The 20,778-nt window shown below is 38.5% G+C and overlaps 1 pseudogene; it reads right to left on the reverse strand.

Moving 5' to 3' along the window:
• Positions 1 to 10,425: 10,425 nt before the first annotated feature.
• On the reverse strand, positions 10,426 to 10,834 carry LOC137749844 (pancreatic progenitor cell differentiation and proliferation factor-like; annotated as a pseudogene).
• Positions 10,835 to 20,778: the final 9,944 nt, after the last annotated feature.

The raw sequence follows: 20,778 nt of genomic DNA on the forward strand, positions 1-20,778 counted from the left end.
AATAAATAAATCTTTAAAAAAAATCTTCTTTCAATGACCTCTCTGAGTTGTCAGTCAGTCACCTCTATAAATTAAAATCCTGCAGGTATAGTAATTGAGACAAAAGCCATCCAGATTGAAAAGGAAGAAGTAAAACTGTCTTTATTCACAGATGACTTGGTTATTTATGTAGAAGATCCAATGGAATCTACAAAAAAACTACCAGAACTATTAGTGAGTTAAGCAGGTTTACAAGATCAGTATATGGAAATCAATTTTATTTATATATACTAACAACAAAGATTTGGAAATTGAGATGAAAACGATGCTATATACAATATTATCAACAATGCCAGATATTTAGGAATAAATGTGATGGAAGATGTGCAAAATCTGAACAGTGAAAACTACAAAGTATTGCTGAGAGAAATTAAAGAAGACAAATAAATGGAGATTTCACACATGAGAGGACTAAATACTGTTATACGTCAATTCTCCCCAGATAATATGTAGATTTGACACAATCTCAGTCAAAATCCCAGTAGGTTTGGGATTTTTTTTGTAGAAATTGACAAGACAATTCTAAAATTCCTATAGAAAACTAACTACCTAGAACAGCCAAAAAAAACTTTGCAGTTGAAGAACAAATTTGGAGGATTTATGCTACCTGACTTCAAGACTTATTATTACAAAGCTACTGTAATCAAGATGTATTGGCATCGAGGAAGACAAATAGATTACTGGAACAGAACAGAGGGTACATAAATAGACCCACACGTTTCTGATCAATTAATTTCCAACAAAGATGCAAAGGCAATTCAGTGAAGAAATGATAGTCTTTTAAACAAATTGTACTGGAACAATTTGATATTTATATACAAAAAAAACCCAACACAAAAACTATCAGAACTGGGGCTTCCCTGGTGGCACAGTGGTGAAGAATCCGCCTTCCAATGCAGGGGATGTGGGTTCGATCCCTGGTCAGGGAACTAGATCCAACATGCATGCCACAACTAAGGACCCCACCGGCCACAACTAAGGAGCACACGTGCTGCAACTAAGGAGCCTGCAAGCCGCAAATAAGACCCAGCACAACCAAAATAAATAAAATTAAATTAAAAAAAAAAACAAAAAACAACAGAACTTACACTATATTCTAAAATGAGCTCAAAATGAATTGTAGGCCTAAATATAAGTCCTAAAATTATATAACTGAAGAAAAAAACATAGGAGAGAATCTTTGTGACCTTGGGTTAGGCAAAGATTTCTTAGATTCAGCACCAAAAGCATGACCCATAAAAGAAAATATTGAAAAATTGGAGTTCATCAAAATTAACAACTTCTGTTCTTCAAAAGAAACTGTCAAGGAGGTGAAAGACAAGATACAGATAGGGAGAAAATATTTGCAAATCATGTCACTAACAACGGACTTGTATCCAGAATATATAACGAACTCTCAAAGATTAATAAGAAAACAAAATTCCAATTAAATGAGCTAGGGCTTCCCTGGTGGCGCAGGGTTAAGAATCCGCCTGCCAATGCAGGCGACACGGGTTCGAGCCCTGGTCCGGGAAGATCCCACATGCCATGGAGCAACTAAGCTCGTGTGCCACAACTACTGAGCCTGAGCTCTAGAGCCCGTGAGCCACAACTTCTGAGCCTGCGTGCCACAACTACTGAAGCCCACGTGCCTACAGCCTGTGCTCTGCAACAAGAGAAGCCACCGCAATGAGAAGCCTGCACACCTCAACAAAGAGTAGCCCCACTCGCCGCAACTAGAGAAAGCCCGCACGCAGCAATGAAGACGCAACACAGCCAAAAATAAAAATAAATAAATTTATTTTTAAAAAGAACATGAGCTAAAGATGTGAATAGATACGTCATCAAAGAAGATACATAGGTAACAAATAAGCACATGAAAAGATGTGTAACATCATAAGTCATTAGGGAAGTGCAAATGAAAACCACAATGAGATACCACCACACATCTATTAAATGGCTAAAATTAATAGACCAACCATACTAACTGTTGGCAAGGACGTGGAGCAACCAGAGCTCTCATCCACAGCAGGTGGGAATGTGAAATGGTACAACTACTTTGGCCATTCCTTAAAAAGTTGAACATACATCTAGCGTTTGACATAGTCATACCATTCACTGGTATCACAGTGTTGACCAGCAGCATCAACCTGGGACTTGTGGGAAATGCCAATTCTCAGGCCCCAGCCTGACCTGCTGAAGTTTGAGAACCACTGCCCTGGGGCAAGGACTGATGCTGGGAACTTGCTTTGTGTGTTACATTTACTTTTCACAGCAATCCTGTGAGATAAAGGAATTTGATTCCCATCTGACGGAGGAAGACACTGAGGCTCAGAGAGGTGACCTCACTTACTCTGGTTCCCTCCACGTCTGGATCTGGACCACACTCAGGTCTGTCTGCCTCATGAGCTTGGCGCTTACCCAAAATTGCCCCGATTGCCCCTCCCCCACCAACCACCCCCGTTAACCTCCCTCACTTCCCCTTCCTTCCACAGCCCATCCTGGGGGGTCATTCATTGTGCTTCATTCAGCTGGCCACTTCTCAGGGTCTGGGGAAACAAAGGCAGGAGGGATGTGAGTGTGGCCCCTGAGGTGAGGCAGGACACACGAGGCAAAGAAAGAGCACAGGGAAGGGGGAGGGACGAAGGGCAAGGTCTTGGTCTCTGCTCTTTCCCATGGGCTGTCCACGGGCCTCTGCTGACATCAGCACTCTGTTTACTTCCTCTTGTTTTGCAGGCAGGGAGGGGCCCAGAGAAGGCTTCTCCTGCCCTGGTTGGGTGCAGGCGTGCAGTGAGCCCTCCAGGAACTAGAGTCCAGCTGGGAAGGGAAGACTCTCAGCTTGCTTCACTATGTGAAGCAAGTAGAGGGAGACCCAGGCCCCACAAAGTTGAAACGGGCAGGGATGACATCTCCCACTTCCTGTGTGTCGGGTGCTTTGCACTCATGTTGGCTATGTTTCCTTATTTGCTGTATTCTTTTTTTTTTTTTTTTTATAAATTTATTTATTTATTTATATTTATTTTTGGCTGTGTTGGGTCTTCGTTTCTGTGCGAGGGCTTTCTCCAGTTGCGGCGAGCGGGGGCCACTCTTCATCGCGGTGCGCGGGCCTCTCACTGTCGCGGCCTCTCCCGTTGCGGAGCACACGCTCCAGACACGCAGGCTCAGTAGTTGTGGCTCACGGGCCCAGCTGCTCCGCGGCATGTGGGATCCTCCCGGACCAGGGCTCGAGCCCGTGTCCCCCGCATCGGCAGGCAGACTCTCAACCACTGCGCCACCAGGGAAGCCCGAGAAGTTTGCAACCATTGTTTGTTCAAATATTGTTTTCTGCATTGATCTCTATCTCCTCTTCTTCCAGAAATCCGATGACACGTATGTTAGACCTTTTTATTTTGTCCCCTGGGTCCCTAAGGCTCTGTTCATTTTTATAAATCTTATTTTTCCTGGCTGTTCCAGTTGGATAGTTTCTTTTGATCTGTGTTTAAGTTTACTGACTCTTTCCTGTCATCTCGGTTCTGCTACTGAACTCTTCCAATTAGCTTTTTGTTTCAGCAAGATCATGTTTGTCAGCTTTAAAGTTTTCATTTGGCTCTTTCTTATGTGTTATATTTTCTGCTAAGATGTTTGTCTTTCCATCCATTTCACGACTGTTCACCTTTATTTCGTGGAGCAAGGGTGTCATCGCTGTGTTAAAGTCTTTGTCTAACAATTCCAACATTTGTGTCATCTCGAGGTGTGCGTCTTTTGCCTTGTGGGTTGTTGAGATGTTCCTGTTTCTTTCTATCTCAAGTAATTTTGGATTACATCCTGGACATTTTAACTATTGCTCTATGAGATGCTGGGTCCTGTTACAATCTTCGGAGAATGTTGATTTCTCTGTTTTGGCAGCAAGTTGAGCTGACTAACTTCAGCCCAAAGCCCCAACGTGCCTTCTATGGGCTGTGATTCCAAAGCCATTTCCATTTTCAAAAACTTGGCTGTGGAGTTTGTATCTGTCCTGTGTGTGCATCCCACCCCCGCTTCCTCTCCTTCTCCCCCTGCCCCTCCACTGCTCATGGGCCACCCTGGGACTAAGTGGGGATCTACAGCACAGTTTAGTTCTCGAAGCCTTTAGTATGTTTTTAGGATCAGTTCCATGTATGTGTATCTTGGACATGGGCTCCATATGCAGCTGATGGAATTCCTCTTTCAAGCTTCCTCCTCTTAAAGATAGAAAGCCGAGGTTTTAGCTTCCTCATCACTTCTTGCATGCCCTTCCTGTAACTGCATCTGCCTTTAGGAGAAGCAGTGAGAGGGAGGGGAGAGAGAAAAGCAAGGGCGGTGCCTCCCAGGCTCTTTCAACAACAAGGGCTCTCTTTCCTAGTTTCTGTGGTCAGGGAGAAGGATTTTTTTCTCTCTCATAGTTTCTGTCAGTGTGGGCATGGCTGCGTCTGCAGCTGGGTTGCCACTACTGCCGTGAGAGTGCATCTTTGGGTCTTACCTCAGGGCAGAGCTGGGTAGGATTACAAAATAAAACCAAGGTTCTCCTCCTTGTCTCTCTGTAGTAGTCCTCTGATCGGAGAAGGAGGGTTTTTGTTGGAGCTTTTTCTTCCCGTGCCTGCTATGCAGTTCTGGGATTCAGGATGCGCTGAGTCTGAGCTGAGAGATATGGGAGGAAACCAAACCAAACCAAACCATAAACTCTCTGCCATACCCTTCCATGAGTTTTGATTTCTCTCTCCAATCTGTCTGCTAGTCCTTACTTTTCAGGGTCTTCCAATTGTTGCTTCATGTATTCATCCAGGGTTTTAGTTGTAATCAGTGGGGGAGATATAGGGTGGAGTGTATTTACTCATCTTAACCAGACCTGGGACTCCTACCTTGATATTTTCTTTTTTTTTTTTAACATCTTTATTGGAGTATAATTGCTTTACTACCTTGATATTTTCAATCCCACAAATTAGACATCGTTGTTACTGTCTTATAAGCTCAGTATTACTTTTTTTAAAAAATTTTATTTTATATTTTTAAAATTTAATTTAATTTTTTTTATACAGGTATTTTTTTTTATATTGCCACCACTCCCCCCACCCCCCCCACACACACCGTTTTCCCCCCTTGGTGTCCGTACGTTTGTTCTCTACATCTGTGTATCTATTTCTGCCTTGCAAACGGGTTCATCTGTACCATTTTTCTAGATTCCACATATATGCATTAATATACGATATTTGTTTTTCCCTTTCTGACTTACTTCACTCTGTATGACAGTCTCTAGGTCCATCCTCGTCTGTACAAATGACCCAATTTTGTTCCTTTTTATGGCTGAGTAATGTTCCATTGTATATGTGTACCACATCTTCTTTATCCATTCTTCTGTCGATGGGCATTTAGGTTGTTGCCATGTCCTGGCTATTGTAAATAGTGCTGCAATGAACATTGGGGTGCATGTGTCTTTTTGAATTATGGTTTTGTCTGGGTATATGCCCAGTAGTGGGATTGCTGGGTCATATGGTAATTCTATTTTTAGTTCTTTAAGGAACCTCCATACTGTTCTCCATAGTGGCTGTATCAATTTACATTCCCACCAACAGTGCAAGAGGGTTCCCTTTTCTCCACACCCTCTCCAGCATTTGTTGTTTGTAGATTTTCTGATGATGCCCATTCTAACTGGTGTGAGGTGATACCTCATGGTAGTTTTGATTTGCATTCCTCTAATGATTAGTGATGTTGAGCAGCTCTTCTTGTGCCTCTTGGCCATCAATGGAACAGGATAGAAAGCCCAGAGATAAACCCACACACCTGTGGTCAATTAATCTATGACAAAGGAGGCAAGGATATACAAAGGAGAAAAGACAGTCTCTTCAATAAGTGGTGCTGGGAAAACTGGACAGCTGCATGTAAAAGAATGAAATTAGAACACTCCCTAACACCATACACAAAAATAAACTCAAAATGGATTAAAGACATAAATGTAAGACTGGACACTATAAAACTCTTAGAGGAAAACATAGGAAGAACACTCTTTGACATAAATCACAGCAAGATCTTTTTTGACCCACCTCCTAGAGTAATGGAAATAAAAACAAAAATAAACAAATGGGACCTAATGAAACTTAAAAGTTTTTGCACAGCAAAGGAAACTATAAACAAGATGAAAAGACAACCCTCAGAATGGGAGAAAATATTTGCAAATGAATCACCAGAAAAAGGATTAATCTCCAAAATATATAAACAGCTCATGCAGCTCAATATTAAAAAAACAAACAACCCAATCAAAAAATGGGCAGAAGACCTAAATAGACATTTCTCCAAAGCTCTGTATTACTTCTGATTTACCTACATCCTTGCTTCTTTTGTCTCGCCATTCCCTTTTGCACCTCAGACCTTACTTCTTTCTGTTATTTTTATTTTGTCTGGAAATGTGTTTATTTTGCTAGTGTTCTTGAAAATAATTTATCTGTGTAAATAATTCTAGGTTGACTTATTTTTCTTAATAGTTTAGAGATAACACTGCACTGTCTTTTGGGTTCCAGTGAGGAGGTAGCTGGCTCATTCTGTAGATACTGATTTTTCATTTTGCCTGCTATTAACATCTCCTCTTTGTCATTGGTATTTTACAGTTAGACTAGAATGTTTATAGTTGTGGACTTCTTTTTATTTATTGTGCTTGCTTGGTGAATTTATTGGGCTTCCTGAAAATTCATTGTCTTGTCAAATAGTGCTTATTTCCTATTTTCTCTAATCTCTCTTTCTGAAGTTGTATTATTAGACACAGCAGAATTTTTAAAAAAATTTTATTGGAGTATAGTTGATTTACAATGTTGTGTTAGTTTCAGGTGTACAGGAAGGTGAATCAGTTATACATATACATATATCCACTCTTCCTTAGATTCTTTTCCCATGTAGGCCATTACGGAGTATTGAGTAGTGTTCCCTGTGCTATACAGTAGTTAGACACATCAGACTTTTTTACTCTTTTATGTTTGACTTTTTTTTCCTTCATATTTTCCCTCCCTGTGCATCCATGCTGCATTCTGACAGTGTCTTTGGACCTATCTTAAGCCAACCCACAAATTTTATCTCCAGCTGCATTTAATTTGCTGTTTAATGTACCCATTTACTCTTTTATTTCAATTTTTATATTTTACATTTGTAGAGTTTCTATTTGTGTTTTTTCCCCCCAAATCTGCCTGGTCAGTTTTACATTCTCTTGTTTCATCATACTTCCAATATCTTCTTTTATTTCTTTAAACCTATTGATTTATGAACGATGCCATCTAATACTAATATCAGCAGTCTTTGAAGACTTAACTTTGCAGTTGTTTCTGTAGTTCTTTTGCTCATGATCACTTGTTTTGTTGTGTTTGATGGTTTTTAAATTGATATTTCATCTTACTTGGAACTTAATCTGTGGGAATTCTTTGAGACCTAGATGTAAGTGCCTTCCTCCAGAGGGGATCTGTGTTTACATCTGCTGGGTGCAGGTATACTACCTATCGAGGGTCACTTTAAATGAAAATTTCAGCTTTGTATTTTTTAAGGCTCACAGGCATTGTGAATTCTGGCCTAAACCCTTGAGAGTGTGGGTGAAGGTTAGGGATGCTCTGAGGGAAGATATTTTTCATGCTTTTCTCTAAAGCTATGGCTGAAGAATCAATCTCCACTACCTCCCCCTTCATGGCAGTTCTTTTTCTTCTGGCTCACTGTCAGAGGGTCAGTGATTTAGGGGTCCTGGCTTTATGCAGAGGTCTCATCTGATCTCCATCCTGCTCTGGCCCAGGCTTTGTCTCTTGTCACCAGAGATTTGGAGGCTGGCTAAAGCCCAGGCTTTACCTTTGGGCCCCTGGGGACTGGATGATTGATGCAAGGTATCTTCCAGGATACATTCATTTGCAACTTGCCTCTTATTCTTGCAATATTGTGATTGATAAGAAATATATATATTTGGTCATTTGGATGACCAAAACATATTTCTCATATATATGTGGTGCTCCTCCACAGTTCCTGACTCACAGCTCCCAAAACCCTTGGAAATTCCTGAGCCGTAAGAGCAATAGGAGCATTTTTTGTTATAATATTTGCTCTCTTATCCTCAGTTCTCGAAATTGTTTCAGAGCCATAAAGGTGAAATGGGCATCTTGTTATTCATAACGAGCCCCTTTTCACCACAGCTGGGTTTATATTAATGAGGTGACTTTTAGAAAGCACCTCAGGATGGGGGCTGGTTGCCAGGGGAACGAATCATGACCTCACCCCCTGATTTCTGTGGCGACCAGAGGGGTTGGAGTTTGAATTAATCACCAATAACCAAAATTTACTCAATCATACCTATGTAATGAATGCTCCATAAGACCCCAAAAGGATGGGGTTTGTAGGGCTTCTGGGTTGGTGAGCATGTGGAGGTGGATGGGAGAGTGCTCCGAGAGCGCATGGGAGATACCTGCCCTTTCCCCTACCTTGCCCTAGCATCTTCTCCATCTGGCCATTCCTGAGTTATATGTCCTTTTGTAATAAACTGGTGATCTAGGAAGCAAAATGTTTCTCTGAGTTCTGTGAGCCGATCTAGCAAATTAATCAAACCTGAGGATGTTGGCGCCTCTGATCTATAGCTGATGGGTCAGGAGCCCAGGTGACAGCCTGAACTTGTGATTGGCATCTGAAGTGGTGGTATGGTGGGAGGAGTAGTCTTGCAGGACTGAGTCCTTACCCTGTGGAATCTGACCCTGTCTCGAAGTAGTGTCAGAATTGAGTTATTCTCAGCTGGTGTCTGAGCATTGCTTGGTGTGTGGGGAAAACCCTCACACCACACTCATTGGAATTGGGGTCAGAACCGTTTTTAACTTTACACCATGATTTTGAGAGGTTTATCCAGTGTTGATAGATGAACTGGAGTTCATTCATTTTAAATGCTGTTAAATATTTCAATGTGAATATTTACCATGATCCACTTATTCATTCTCCTATTGATGGACATTTACGTTATTCTCAGTCTTTGACTATTGTAAATAATGCTGTAATAAACATTTTTTTCCCATGTTTCTTTGGGTACGTGTGCAAGAGTTTCTCTAGTGTATATACCTAAAAGTGGAATTTCTGGGTCACAGAGTATGTGCACTTCGAAATTTTGGAGATTATACTTAATTGTTCTCCAAGCAGTACCAAGACACGCTCCCACCACTGTTCACTTTGCCTCCAACATTTAAATTTTTACCAATCTGATGTGTGTGAAAATGACTGTTTTCACTGGCATGTCCTTGATTGCTAGAGAGAAGAGCATGTCTCATGTTTCGCCCATTTTGGTTTTCTCTTCTGTGAACTGCCTCTTTGTATTTATCTTGTGAATATTGGAAACCAAGGGTAATCATTAGTTAGATCCATTACACCTGTAACCTGCGCTCACTGATCAAGTTCACTTTAACTGTTGCTGCAGAAGGTTTGCATGTCTTCCAAGCTTCATGCAGCCTAAATAATAAAGATATTTGCCCAAGTTGTTTTTTTAGTAACTTGGAGTCAGCTGTGTCCAGTTCGAGCTTGAGCCAGATGAGACTAAGACTACTGACCCTCCAACTGGGCATGCGTGAGTGTCCACTCAGGGACCTTTAGATGCCAGAGGGCCCAAAACTCCACCATCAGAGCATGGTAATAACACCATCATTTTCTGAACATGTGTCCCATGAAGAAGCCACAGCTTAGTTGCACCTGTGCAGAAGGACAATTGCCTCACTTTTTCTTTTCTCCGATCACCTTATCACCTTTCCCCGTGCCCTCCATGCCTCAGCTTTATCCCATCAATATCCTGTGCCCCTCCCCTTCCGGGAGACAGATTTGAGATCCATTCTCCCCTCTCCTGGCTTGGCCGCCTCGTGAATATAGTTTTTCTCTGCTGCAAATGTTAGCGTCTCAGTGTTTGGCCTGTTGCCTGTCCAGCGAATGAACCAGGTTTGGTAACATAGTTTCCTATTTCTAAATTGGTTTGCCATTCATTAGATATTTGAAATTCGAATTCTTTGTCAATCACATATGTTACAAATGTCCTCTTTCTGTCAGTGGCTTGTTATTTCCCTTTACTTTTTGTTTGTTTGTTTGGTTTTGGTTTTTTTGTTTTTTTGCTGGCTGCTTGGAGTTTATTTTCTACTTGGTGCAAGGCACAGGTTAGGGGGTGCCGGGAAGGCTCTCATGTGGCTTGGATAGTAAAGAGTGGAGTTCTCTCAACTTCCTTTTTGGTGTTTTGCTGTTTTGATATTAAAAACCCAACTGCTTCTGTTGGCTGCAGCCTGCTGACTCTCAGGGAGGGGAAGGAGGGGGGGGCTCTGATGAGCCTAGCGCCTTGGGAGGAAGCCCGGCAGCTGGTGGTGGCCACTCAGGACGGGGGCCTGTAGTTGGTTTGGCCAGGCTGGCCGCCAGGCTGCTGCTTCCCCACAGCTTTCCGAGCCAGGTCACAGGTGATCATGCCGGTGGAGGCCTGGGCTGGTTTGCTCTGGGGACCCCAACACTGTGGCCATGAATGGGAGAGTGGACTTCCCGAAAAAGAAGCTAGCCCACCAGCGTCCCGGGTCAGCTCTGGGGAGACCGGGGTGGCGGGGGATGCCTTCCCCAGGGTACTCGGCACTTCCGCAGGAGCTGTTACTGGAAGTGGAGCCCAGGCGGCGCCGGTAGTAGTCGTGGGTGGCCACGAGCGAGCCGCTGGAGGGGATGGCTGCCATGCTCTTGCTTGTGGGCTGGTGGAAACCTCGGCGGCGACCCCTCGCGGGCCTCGGCGCTCGATCACTGATGGCGGGGACCGGGGCGCTAGGCCACTGAGCCCATCTGCGCAGGAGACCGCGGCCGACGGCTCCACGACCCAGACACGCGGGACGCGCACGCGCGGACTCGCCCCCTTCTCCCTTTACTTTTGAACTATAGAAATTTAAATTTGATCTCAGATTCATCAAACTCTTTGTGTCTTTTTAAGAAATCCTGTCCTACTCTTAAGGTCATAAAGACAGCCTCCTGTATTTTGTGTTAAAAGCTAAAAGTTTGCTTTTCATATTTGTTTTTCATCCAGTTAGAACTGGTTTTTGTGTAAGGTGTAAAGTTGGAATTTAACTTTTTCCAGATGGATAGCCACTTGTCCTTGCCATCCTTCCCCACTGAATTATAATGCCATCTCTCTAATATATAAAGTTTCCATTCCTAGGCTCTCTTCTCATTGCTCTATTTGTGCCAAAGCCACATTTTCTTAATTTCAATAACTTTTTAATTAGTATCAATATGTGAGACCTGGTATGTGAAACCCTCATCTAATTTTGGTTCTTCAAAATCTCATTTAGTCTCAGAATCTCATTGCATTTTAGAATCTGCTTGCTGATTTCCATGACAAAACCTGTTGGGATTTTTATTGGAATGGTATGCATTCATGGACTAATTTGAGGAGAATTGGCATATTTATGATATTAAGTCTCTATCCATGACCATGATGTAAAATTAAATAAATTTCAATAGTTATATAAATTTTTCAAGAAGGTCTTACATATCTTTTGTTAGATTCATTCATTTTATTCCTATTAGCATATTGCTTGTTTTGTTAGATAATTGTACTTTAATTAATTCAGGTCTATTGTGGTATGATTTACATACAGTAGAATTTATCTTTTTTAGGTATTACAGTTCAACGAGCTTTTAAAAGGTATAAGGTTCTATAGCCACCATCACAATCAAGACACAGTATTCCACTACCCCGAGTTCCTTCATGTCCCTTTATAGTCAATCCTCTCCTCCCATTTCTAGCCTTTGGCAATCACTGCTCTGAATTCTGTCCCTATACTTTTGCTTTTTCCAGAACGTCATATAAATGGAATCATACAGTATGTAGCCTTAGTTTGGCTTCTTTCACTTAGCAAAATACTTTCGAGGTTTGTCCACATCATTATGTGTATTGGTAGTTGATTCCTTTTTACTGTTGAGTCGTTTTCATTGTATGGATGTACCATGACTTGTTGACCCACTCACCAGTTGATCAGTTGATGGACAATTTCTTCCCTCCGTTTTGGATGATTATGAACAAAGTTGCTATGAACACTGGCATACAGATTTGCATGAGAACATGTTTTCATTTCCTGGGGTAAATACCTAGCAGTGGGATTGTTGGGTCATATGGTAATATGTATTTACATTTATAAGAAATTATCAAAATGTTTTTCAAACTGGTTATGCCATTTTTCATCCCCATCAGCGAAGTGTGAGAGATTTACTTCCTCTGCATCCTCACTTCTTGGTATTGTAGTGGTATCTCACTGTGGTTTTATTCTGCATTTTCCCAATGAATTATAATTTTGAACTTCGTTTCATGTGATTATTTGTCATCTGTGTCTCTTCTTTGATGAAATATCTGTTCAAATCTTTTTCCAATTTTTAAAACTTGGGATTTTTGTTACTGAGTATTGAGAAGTCTTTACATGTTGTGTTGCAAGTTCTTTATCAGATGTGTGTTTTACAAGTGTTTTCTCCAGTCAGTAGGTGATTTTTTTATTTTCTTAATAATATCTTTTGAAAAGCAGAAGTTGTTAATTTTGATAAAGTCCTGTTTGTCAATATTTTTCTTTTATGGATCATGGTTTTGGTGTTGAATCTAAGAAATCTTTGCCTAATTCAAGGTCACAAAGATTTTCTATTTTTCCCTCTAAAAGTTTAATAGTCTAAGTTTTTACATTGTCTATAATCTATCTTAAGTTTTAAAAATATATAATGGAAACTATGGGTCAAGGTTCATTTTTTATTTTTTTTGCACATGGATACCCAATTGTTTTAGCAGCACTTGTTAAAAAGATTATTTTTAACTTATTTAATTACCTTGGCTCCTTTGTGGAAAATCAACTGAACATACAGTCCCTTGGTATCTGTGAAGGGGATTGGTTCCAGGACCCTCTGTGAATACAAAAATCCCAGGATACTCAAGTCCCTTACATAAAATGGCATAGTATTTGCATATAAGCTACACAACCTTCTCATACAATTTAATTTTTAATTATTTATCTTTTATTGAAATATAACTGACATACAATATTAGTTTCAGGTGTACTGCATAATGGTTTGACATTTGCATACATTATGAAATGATCACCATATGTCTAGTAACCATTTATCTCCATGCAAAATTATTACAGTATTATTGACATATTCCTTATGCTGTATATTACATGCCCATGACTTATTTATTTTGTAAGTGGAGGTTTGTACCTCTTAATCCCCTTCACCTATTTTGCCCCCACTCCCAAACTTCTCTTCTCTGGTAACCACCAATTTTTTTTTGTTTTTTTTTTATTTAATTTATTAATTTATTAATTTATTTATTTTTGGCTGTGTTGGGTCTTCGTTTCTGTGCGAGGGCTTTCTCTAATTGCGGCAAGTGGGGGCCACTCTTCATCGCGGTGCGCGGGCCTCTCACTATTGCGGCCTCTCTTGTTGCGGAGCACAGGCTCCAGACGTGCAGGCTCAGCAATTGCGGCTCACGGGCCTAGTCGCTCCGCGGCATGTGGGATCTTCCCAGACCAGGGCTCGAACCCATGTCCCCTGCATTGGCAGGCAGATTCTCAACCACTGCGCCACCAGGGAAGCCCCCACCAATTTGTTTTTTGTACTGATGAGTCTTTCATTTTGTTGTTTTTTAGATTCCACATATAAGTGAGTTCATATGATATTAGTCTTTCTCTGTCTGACATATTTCACTTAGCATAATACCCTCTTCATACACCCATATTGCCAAAAATGGCAAGATTTCATTTTGTTATGGCAGAGTAACATCCATTGTTTAAATATACCACATCTTCTTTATTCATTCATCTATTGATGGGCACTTAGGTTACTTCCATACCTTGGCTACTGTAAATAATGCTGCAGAGAATATGGGGTTGCAGATATCGTTTCCAATTTGTGTTTTTGTTTTCCTCAGATAAATACCCAGAAGTGAAATTGCTGTGTCATATCCAGTTCTATTTTTAATATTTTGAGGAACCTCCACACTGTTTTTCACAGTGGCTGCACCAATTTACATTCTCACCAACAGTGCACGAGTGTTCCCTTTTCTCCATGTCCTCCTCAACACTTTTTTTTTTTTTTTTTTTGTCTTCTTGATGACAGCCGTTCTGGCAGATGTGACGTGTTATTTCATTGTGGTTTTGATTTGCATTTCCCTGATTATTAGTGATAGTAAGCATTTTTTCATGTGTCTGGAGGCCATCTGTAGGTCTTTTTTGGAAAAATGTTTATTCAGGTCTCCTGCCGATTAAAAAATATTTTTAATTGGGTTGTTTGATTTTTGATGTTGAGTTGCATGAGTTCTTTGTGTATTTGGATATTAACCCCTTATCAGATGTATCATTTGCAATTATCTTCTCCCCATTCAGTAGGATATCTTTTTGTTTTATTGATAGTTTCCTTCACTGTGAAAAAGCTTTTTAGTTCAATGTAGTCCCATTTGTTTGTTTTTGCTTTTGTTTCCTTTGCCTGAGGAGACAGATCCAAAAATATATATATATATTGCTAAGACTGATGTCAAAGAGTCTAATGTCTATGTTTTCTTCTAGAAGTTTTATGGTCTCAGGTCTTTCATTTAAGTCTCGAATCCACTTTGTGTTTATTTTTGTATATGGTGTGAGAAAGTAGTCCAGTTTGATTCTTTAGCATGTTGCTGACCAGTTTTCCCATTACCATTTCCCATTACCATGAAAAGGCTGTCTTTTCCCCATTATAGTCTTGCCTCCTTTGTTATAGATTTATTGCCCATATAAGCGTGGGTTCATTTTGTGATCTCTGTTCTCTTCCATTGATCTAGGTATCTGTTTTTGTGCCAGAACCATACTGTTTTGGTTACTGTAGCTTTGTATTACAGTTTGAAATACCTCCAGGTTTGTTCTTACTTAAAATTGCTTTGGCTATTCGAGGGGTGTTGTGTTTCCATACAAATTTTAAAGTTATTTGTTCTAGTTCTGTGAAAAGTGTCCTGGGTATTTTGATAGGGATTGCACTGAATCTGTAGATTGCCTTGGGTAGTATGGTCATTTTAACAATATTAATTCTTCCATTCCGTGAGCACAGTATGTCTTTATATTTGTTTGTGTCATTTTAAATTTCTTTCATCAGTGTCTTAGAGCTTTCAGAGTACAAGTCTTTTACCTCTTTAGTTAAATTTATTCCTAGGTACTTTATTCTTTTTAATGCAATTGTAAATGGGATTGTTTTAATGTATTTTTCTGTTAGTTCATTTTTAGTATATAGAAATGCTATATTTCTTTATATTAATTTGGTATACTACACTTCACTGAATTCATTTATTCTAGTAGGTTTTTTTGCTATCATCTTTGGGATTTTCTATATATAGTTTCATATCATCTGAAAACAGTGACAGTTTTACTACTTTCTTTCCAATTTGGATTTTTTTGTTTTTCTCTACTGGCTCCTGTGGCCAGGATTTCCAATATATTGGGTTGGCTAAAAAGTCCGCTTGGGTTTTTGTAACAGCTAATGGACAAATCTGAACGAACTTTTTGGCCAACCCAATACTATGTTGAAAAAAAGTGGTAAGAGTGGGCATACTTGTCGTTTCTGATCTTAGAGGAAATGCTTTTAGCTTTTCACCACTAAGTGAAAAAAATGGGCTGTGGGTTTGTCATATATGGCTTTTATTGTGCTGAGGTATATTCCCTCTGTAACTCACTCTGGAGACTTTTTATCATAAATGAATGTTGAATTTTGTCAAAAGATTTTCCTGCATCTATTGAGGTTAGCATATGATTTTTATTCTTCAATTTGTTAATGTGGTATAACACATTGATTTGCTGGTATTGAATCATCCTTACATCCCTGGAATAAATCCCACTTGATCTTTGTGTATGATCTTTTTAATGTATCATTGTGTTTGGTTTGCTAATATTTTGAGGACTTTGCATCTATGTTCATCAGGGATATTGCTCTGGAATTTTCTTTTTTGTGGTTCATTTGTCTGGTTTTGGTATCAGGGTGATGCTGGGCTTCTAGAATGAGTTCAGAAGCATTTCTTCCTCTTCAATTTTTGGGAATAATTTGAGAAAGATAGGTTTAACTCTTCCTAAATGTTTGGCAGAATCCACTTATGAAGCCATCTAGTCCTGGACTTGTGTTTGTTGGGAGGGTTTTTTTTGCTTTTATTACTTATTCAGTTTCACTACTGGTAATCTATTCATGTTTTCTATTTCTTCCTGATTTACTTTCTAGGAATTTATCCATTTCCTCTAGGTAGTCCATTTTATTGACATAAGTTGTTCATAGTAATCTCTTTTATGATCCTTTTTACTTTGTGGTGTCAGTTGTAACTTCTCTTTTATTTATGATTTTATTTATTTGGGCCCTCTTTTTTCCTTAATGAGACTGGCTAATGGCTTATCAATTTTTTATCTTTTCAAAAAACTAGCTCTTTTTGGTTCTTTTTTATTTTTTTAAAGTCTCAATTTCATTTACTTCTGCTCTGATCTTTATTTCTTTTATTCTACTAACTTTGAGTTTTGATGTTCTTCTTTTTTTAGTTCCTTTAGGTGCAAGGTTAAATTGTTTATTTGAGCTTTTTCTTGTTTTCTGAGGTAGGCTTGTATTGCTATAAACTTCCCTCTTAGAAGTGCTTTTGCTGTGTCCTGCGTATTTTGGATTGCTGTGTTTCCATTTTTATTTGTCTCCAGGTATTTTGTGATTACTCTTTGATATCATCAGTGACCTACTGTTTCGTAGCCTATTGTTTACCCTCCATGTGTTTGTTTTCTGTAGTTTTTTTCTTATAGTTGATTTCTAGTTTCATACCCTTGTGTTCAGAAAAGATGCTTGATATGATTTCAATCTTCTTAAATTTATTGAGACTTCTTTTGTGGCCTATATATCCTGGAGAATGTTCCATGTGCACTTTAAAAAAATGTGTATTCTGCTGCTTTGGATGACATGTTCTGTATGTATTAATTCCATCTAAAATCTACTGTGTTCTTTAAGGCCAGTGTTGCCTTCTTGATTTTCTGTCTGGATGATCCGCCCATTGATGTAAGTGTAATGTTAAAGTCCCCTACTATTTTTATGTTACTGTCAGTTTCTCCCTTTATGTTTGTTTATATAGAATTTATTTTGTTTTTTTATTTTTATTTTTAAAATTTTTGGCGGCACCATGCAGCACGTGGGATCTTAGTTCCCCCACCAGGTATCGAACCTGTGCCCCCTGCAGTGGAAGTGTGGAGTCTTAACCACTGGACCACCAGGGAAGTACCATATGTTTGTTTATATTTTTATTAAAATTTTTAAATTGAAGTTGATTTATAAAGTTATATTAGTTTCAGTCGTATAACAGTGATTCAGTATTTTTATAGATTATACTGCATTTAAGGTTATTACAAAATAATGGTTATACTTCCCTGTGCTGTATAATATCCTTTTTGCTCATTTATTTTATACATAGTAGTTTATATCTTTTAATCCCTTAGCCCTATCTTGCACTCCCCTTCCCCCTCCCCACTGGTAACCACTAGTTTGTTCTCTATATCTGTGAGTCTATTTCTGTTTTGTTATATTTATTTGTTTTATTTTTTTAGATTCCTCATATAAGTGCTAACATACAGTATTTGTCTTTCTTTGTCTGACTTATTTCACTAAGCATAATACCCTCTATTTCCATCCACGTTGTTGCAAATTGCAGAATTTCATTCCTTTTTATGGATGAGTAATATTCTGTGGTATATATATACCACATCTTTATTCATTCATCAGTTGATGGACACTTAAGTTGCTTCCATATCTTGGCTATTGTAAATAATGCTGCTATCAACATTGGGATGCATGTATCTCTTCAAACTAGTGTTTTCATTTTCTATGGATATATACCCAGGAGTGGAATTGCTGGATCATATGACAGTTCTATTTTTGTTTTTTTGAGGAATTTCCATACTGTTTTCCATAGTGGCTGCACCAATTTACATTCCCACTAGCAGTGTAGGAGGGTTTTCTTTTCTCCACATCCTCTCCAACGTTTGTTATATGTAGACTTTTTGATGATAGCCATTTTGACAGGTGTGAGGTGATATCTCATTGTGGTTTTTATTGCATTTCTCTGATTAGCTACGTTGAGCATCTTTTCATGTTCCTATGGGCTAGTGTATGTCTTCTTTGGAAATATGTCTGTTCAGGTCTTCTGCCCATTATTTAACAAACAACCTTCTGGCCAGGTTGCTTGTTTTTTTGATACTGAGTTGTATGAGCTGTTGATATATTTTAGATATTAACCCCTTATCAGTCATGCCATTTGCAAATATTTTCTCCCATTCAGTAAGCTGTCTTTTTTTGTTGATGGTGGTTTCCTTTAGTGTGCAAAAGCTTTTAAATTTAATTAGTCCCATTTGTTTATTTTTGTTTTTATTTCCTTTGCCTCAGGAGACTGATCCAAAAAATATTGCTAAAATTTATGTCAAAAAGTGTCCTACCTATGTTTTCTTCTAGGAGCTTTATAGTTTCAGGTCTTACATATAGGTCTTTAGTCCATTTTGAGTTTATTTTTGTAAATGGTATGATAAATTGTTCTAGTTTTATTCTTTTGTGTGCAGCTGTCCAGTTTTTCCAGTACAACTTATTGAACAGACTGTCTTTTCTCCATTGTATATTCTTGCCTCCTTTGTCACAGATTAGTTGACCATAATTGCATGGGTTTACTTATGGGCTCTCTATTCTGTTCCATTGATCAATGTGTATGTTTTGGGGCCAGTACCATGCTGTTTTGACTACTTTAGCTTTGAAGTATAGTCTGAAGTCAGAGGGTGTGATACATCCAGCTTTCTTCTTTTTCTTCAAGATTGCTTTAGCAATTTGGGTTCTTTTGTGGTTCCATATAAATTTTAGGATTCTTTTTTCTAGTTCTGTGGAAAATGTCATGGGTATTTTGATAGGGATTGCATTAAATCTGTAGATTGCCTTGCTAGTATGGACATATTAACAATATTCTTCCAGTATATGAACATGGGATATCTTCCCATTTCTTTGTATCACCCTCTATATCCTTTATCAGTGTTTTATAGTTTTCAGAGTATAGGTCTTTCACCTCCTTGGTTAATTTTATTCCACCTATTCTTTTTGATGTGATTTTAAACAGACTTGTTTTCTTGCTTTCTCTTTCTGATAGTTCATTATCAGTGTATAGGAAAGCAACAGATTTCTGAATATTAATATTGTGTTCCACAACCTTATTGAATTTATTTATTAGTTCTAATAGTTTTTTGGAGACTTTAGGATTTTCTATATATAGTATCATGTCATATGCAAATAAGTGACAGTTTTATTTCTCCCCTTGCAATTTGGATGCCTTTAAAAAATTTTTTATTGAAGTATAGTTGAATTGCAGTGTTGTGTTAATTACTGCTGTAGAGTAAAGTGACTCAGTTATACATATATATACATTCTTTTTCATGTTTTTTCCATTATGTTTTATCAGAGGATAGTGAATATAGTTCCCTGTGCTATACGGTAGGACCTTGTTTACCCATTCTATATATACCAGTTTGCATCTGCTAATTCCACTGTCAATCCAACCCTTTCCTACCCCTTGGCAACCACCAGTCTATTCTCTATGTCCCTGATTCTATTTCTGTTTCATAAATAGGTTCATTTGTGTCATATTTTAGATTCCACATATAAGTGATATCATATGGTATTTGTCTTTCTCTTTCCGACTTACTTCACTTAGTATGATAATCTCTAGTTGTGGATGCCTTTTCTTTTTCTTGTCTGATTACTATGGCTAGGATTTCCAACATTATGTTAAATATAAGTGGCAAATGTGGGCATCCTCCTCTTTTCTTAATTTTGAAAGAAAAGCTTTCAGCTTTTTACCACTGAGTAGGATGTTAGCTGTCGTTTTCTCATAAATGGCCTTTATTATGTTGAGATATGTTCCCTCTATACCAACTTTGAGAGATTTTATATGAATGGATGTTGAATTTTGTCAAATTTTTTTCTTCATCTATTGAGATGATCATGTAATTTTTATCCTGCCCTTTTAAAAAAAAATAATGTAATGTATCACACTTATTTTTTTGTAGGTATTGAGCCACCTTTGCATCCCTGGCATAAATCCCACTTGATCATGGTGTATCCTTTTTATATATTGTTGAATTTGGTTTGCTATTTTGTTGAGGATTTTTGCAACTATATCAATCAGAGATATTGTCCTGTAATTTTCTTTTGTAGTGTCTTTTTCTGATTTTGGTATCAGGGAAATAGTGGCCTCATAGAATGAATTTGGGAGTGTTCCCTCCTCTTCAATTTTTGGGAATAGTTTGAGAAGGATAAGAATTAGCTCTTCTTTATATGTCTGGTAGAATTTCCCTGTGAAGCCGTCTGGTCCTGGACTTTTGTTTGATGGGATTTTTTTTTTTTAATTACAAACTCAATTTCACTACAAACTCAATTTCATTACTAGTGATTGTTCTGTTCAGATTGTCTATTTCTTCCTGATTCAGTCTTGGGAGGTTGTATGTTTCTAGAAATTTGTCCATTTCTTCTAGGTTGTCCAATTTGTGGGCATATAACTGTTCACAGTATTCACTTATGATATTTTTTCTATCTCTGTGATATTGGTTGTTATTTCTCCTCTTTCATTTCTTATTTTGTTTATTAGGTCCTCTCTTTTTCTTGATGAGCCTGGGTAAAGGCTTATCAATTTTGTTTGTCTTTCAAAAAAAAACAGCTCTTGGTTTCATCTTTTCTTTTTTTTTTTTTTTGGTCTCTATTTCTTCTCTGGTCTTTATTTCCTTC

Source organism: Eschrichtius robustus, chromosome 16, assembly GCF_028021215.1.
Source record: "Eschrichtius robustus isolate mEscRob2 chromosome 16, mEscRob2.pri, whole genome shotgun sequence".
NCBI classification, from domain to species: Eukaryota; Metazoa; Chordata; class Mammalia; order Artiodactyla; family Eschrichtiidae; genus Eschrichtius; species Eschrichtius robustus.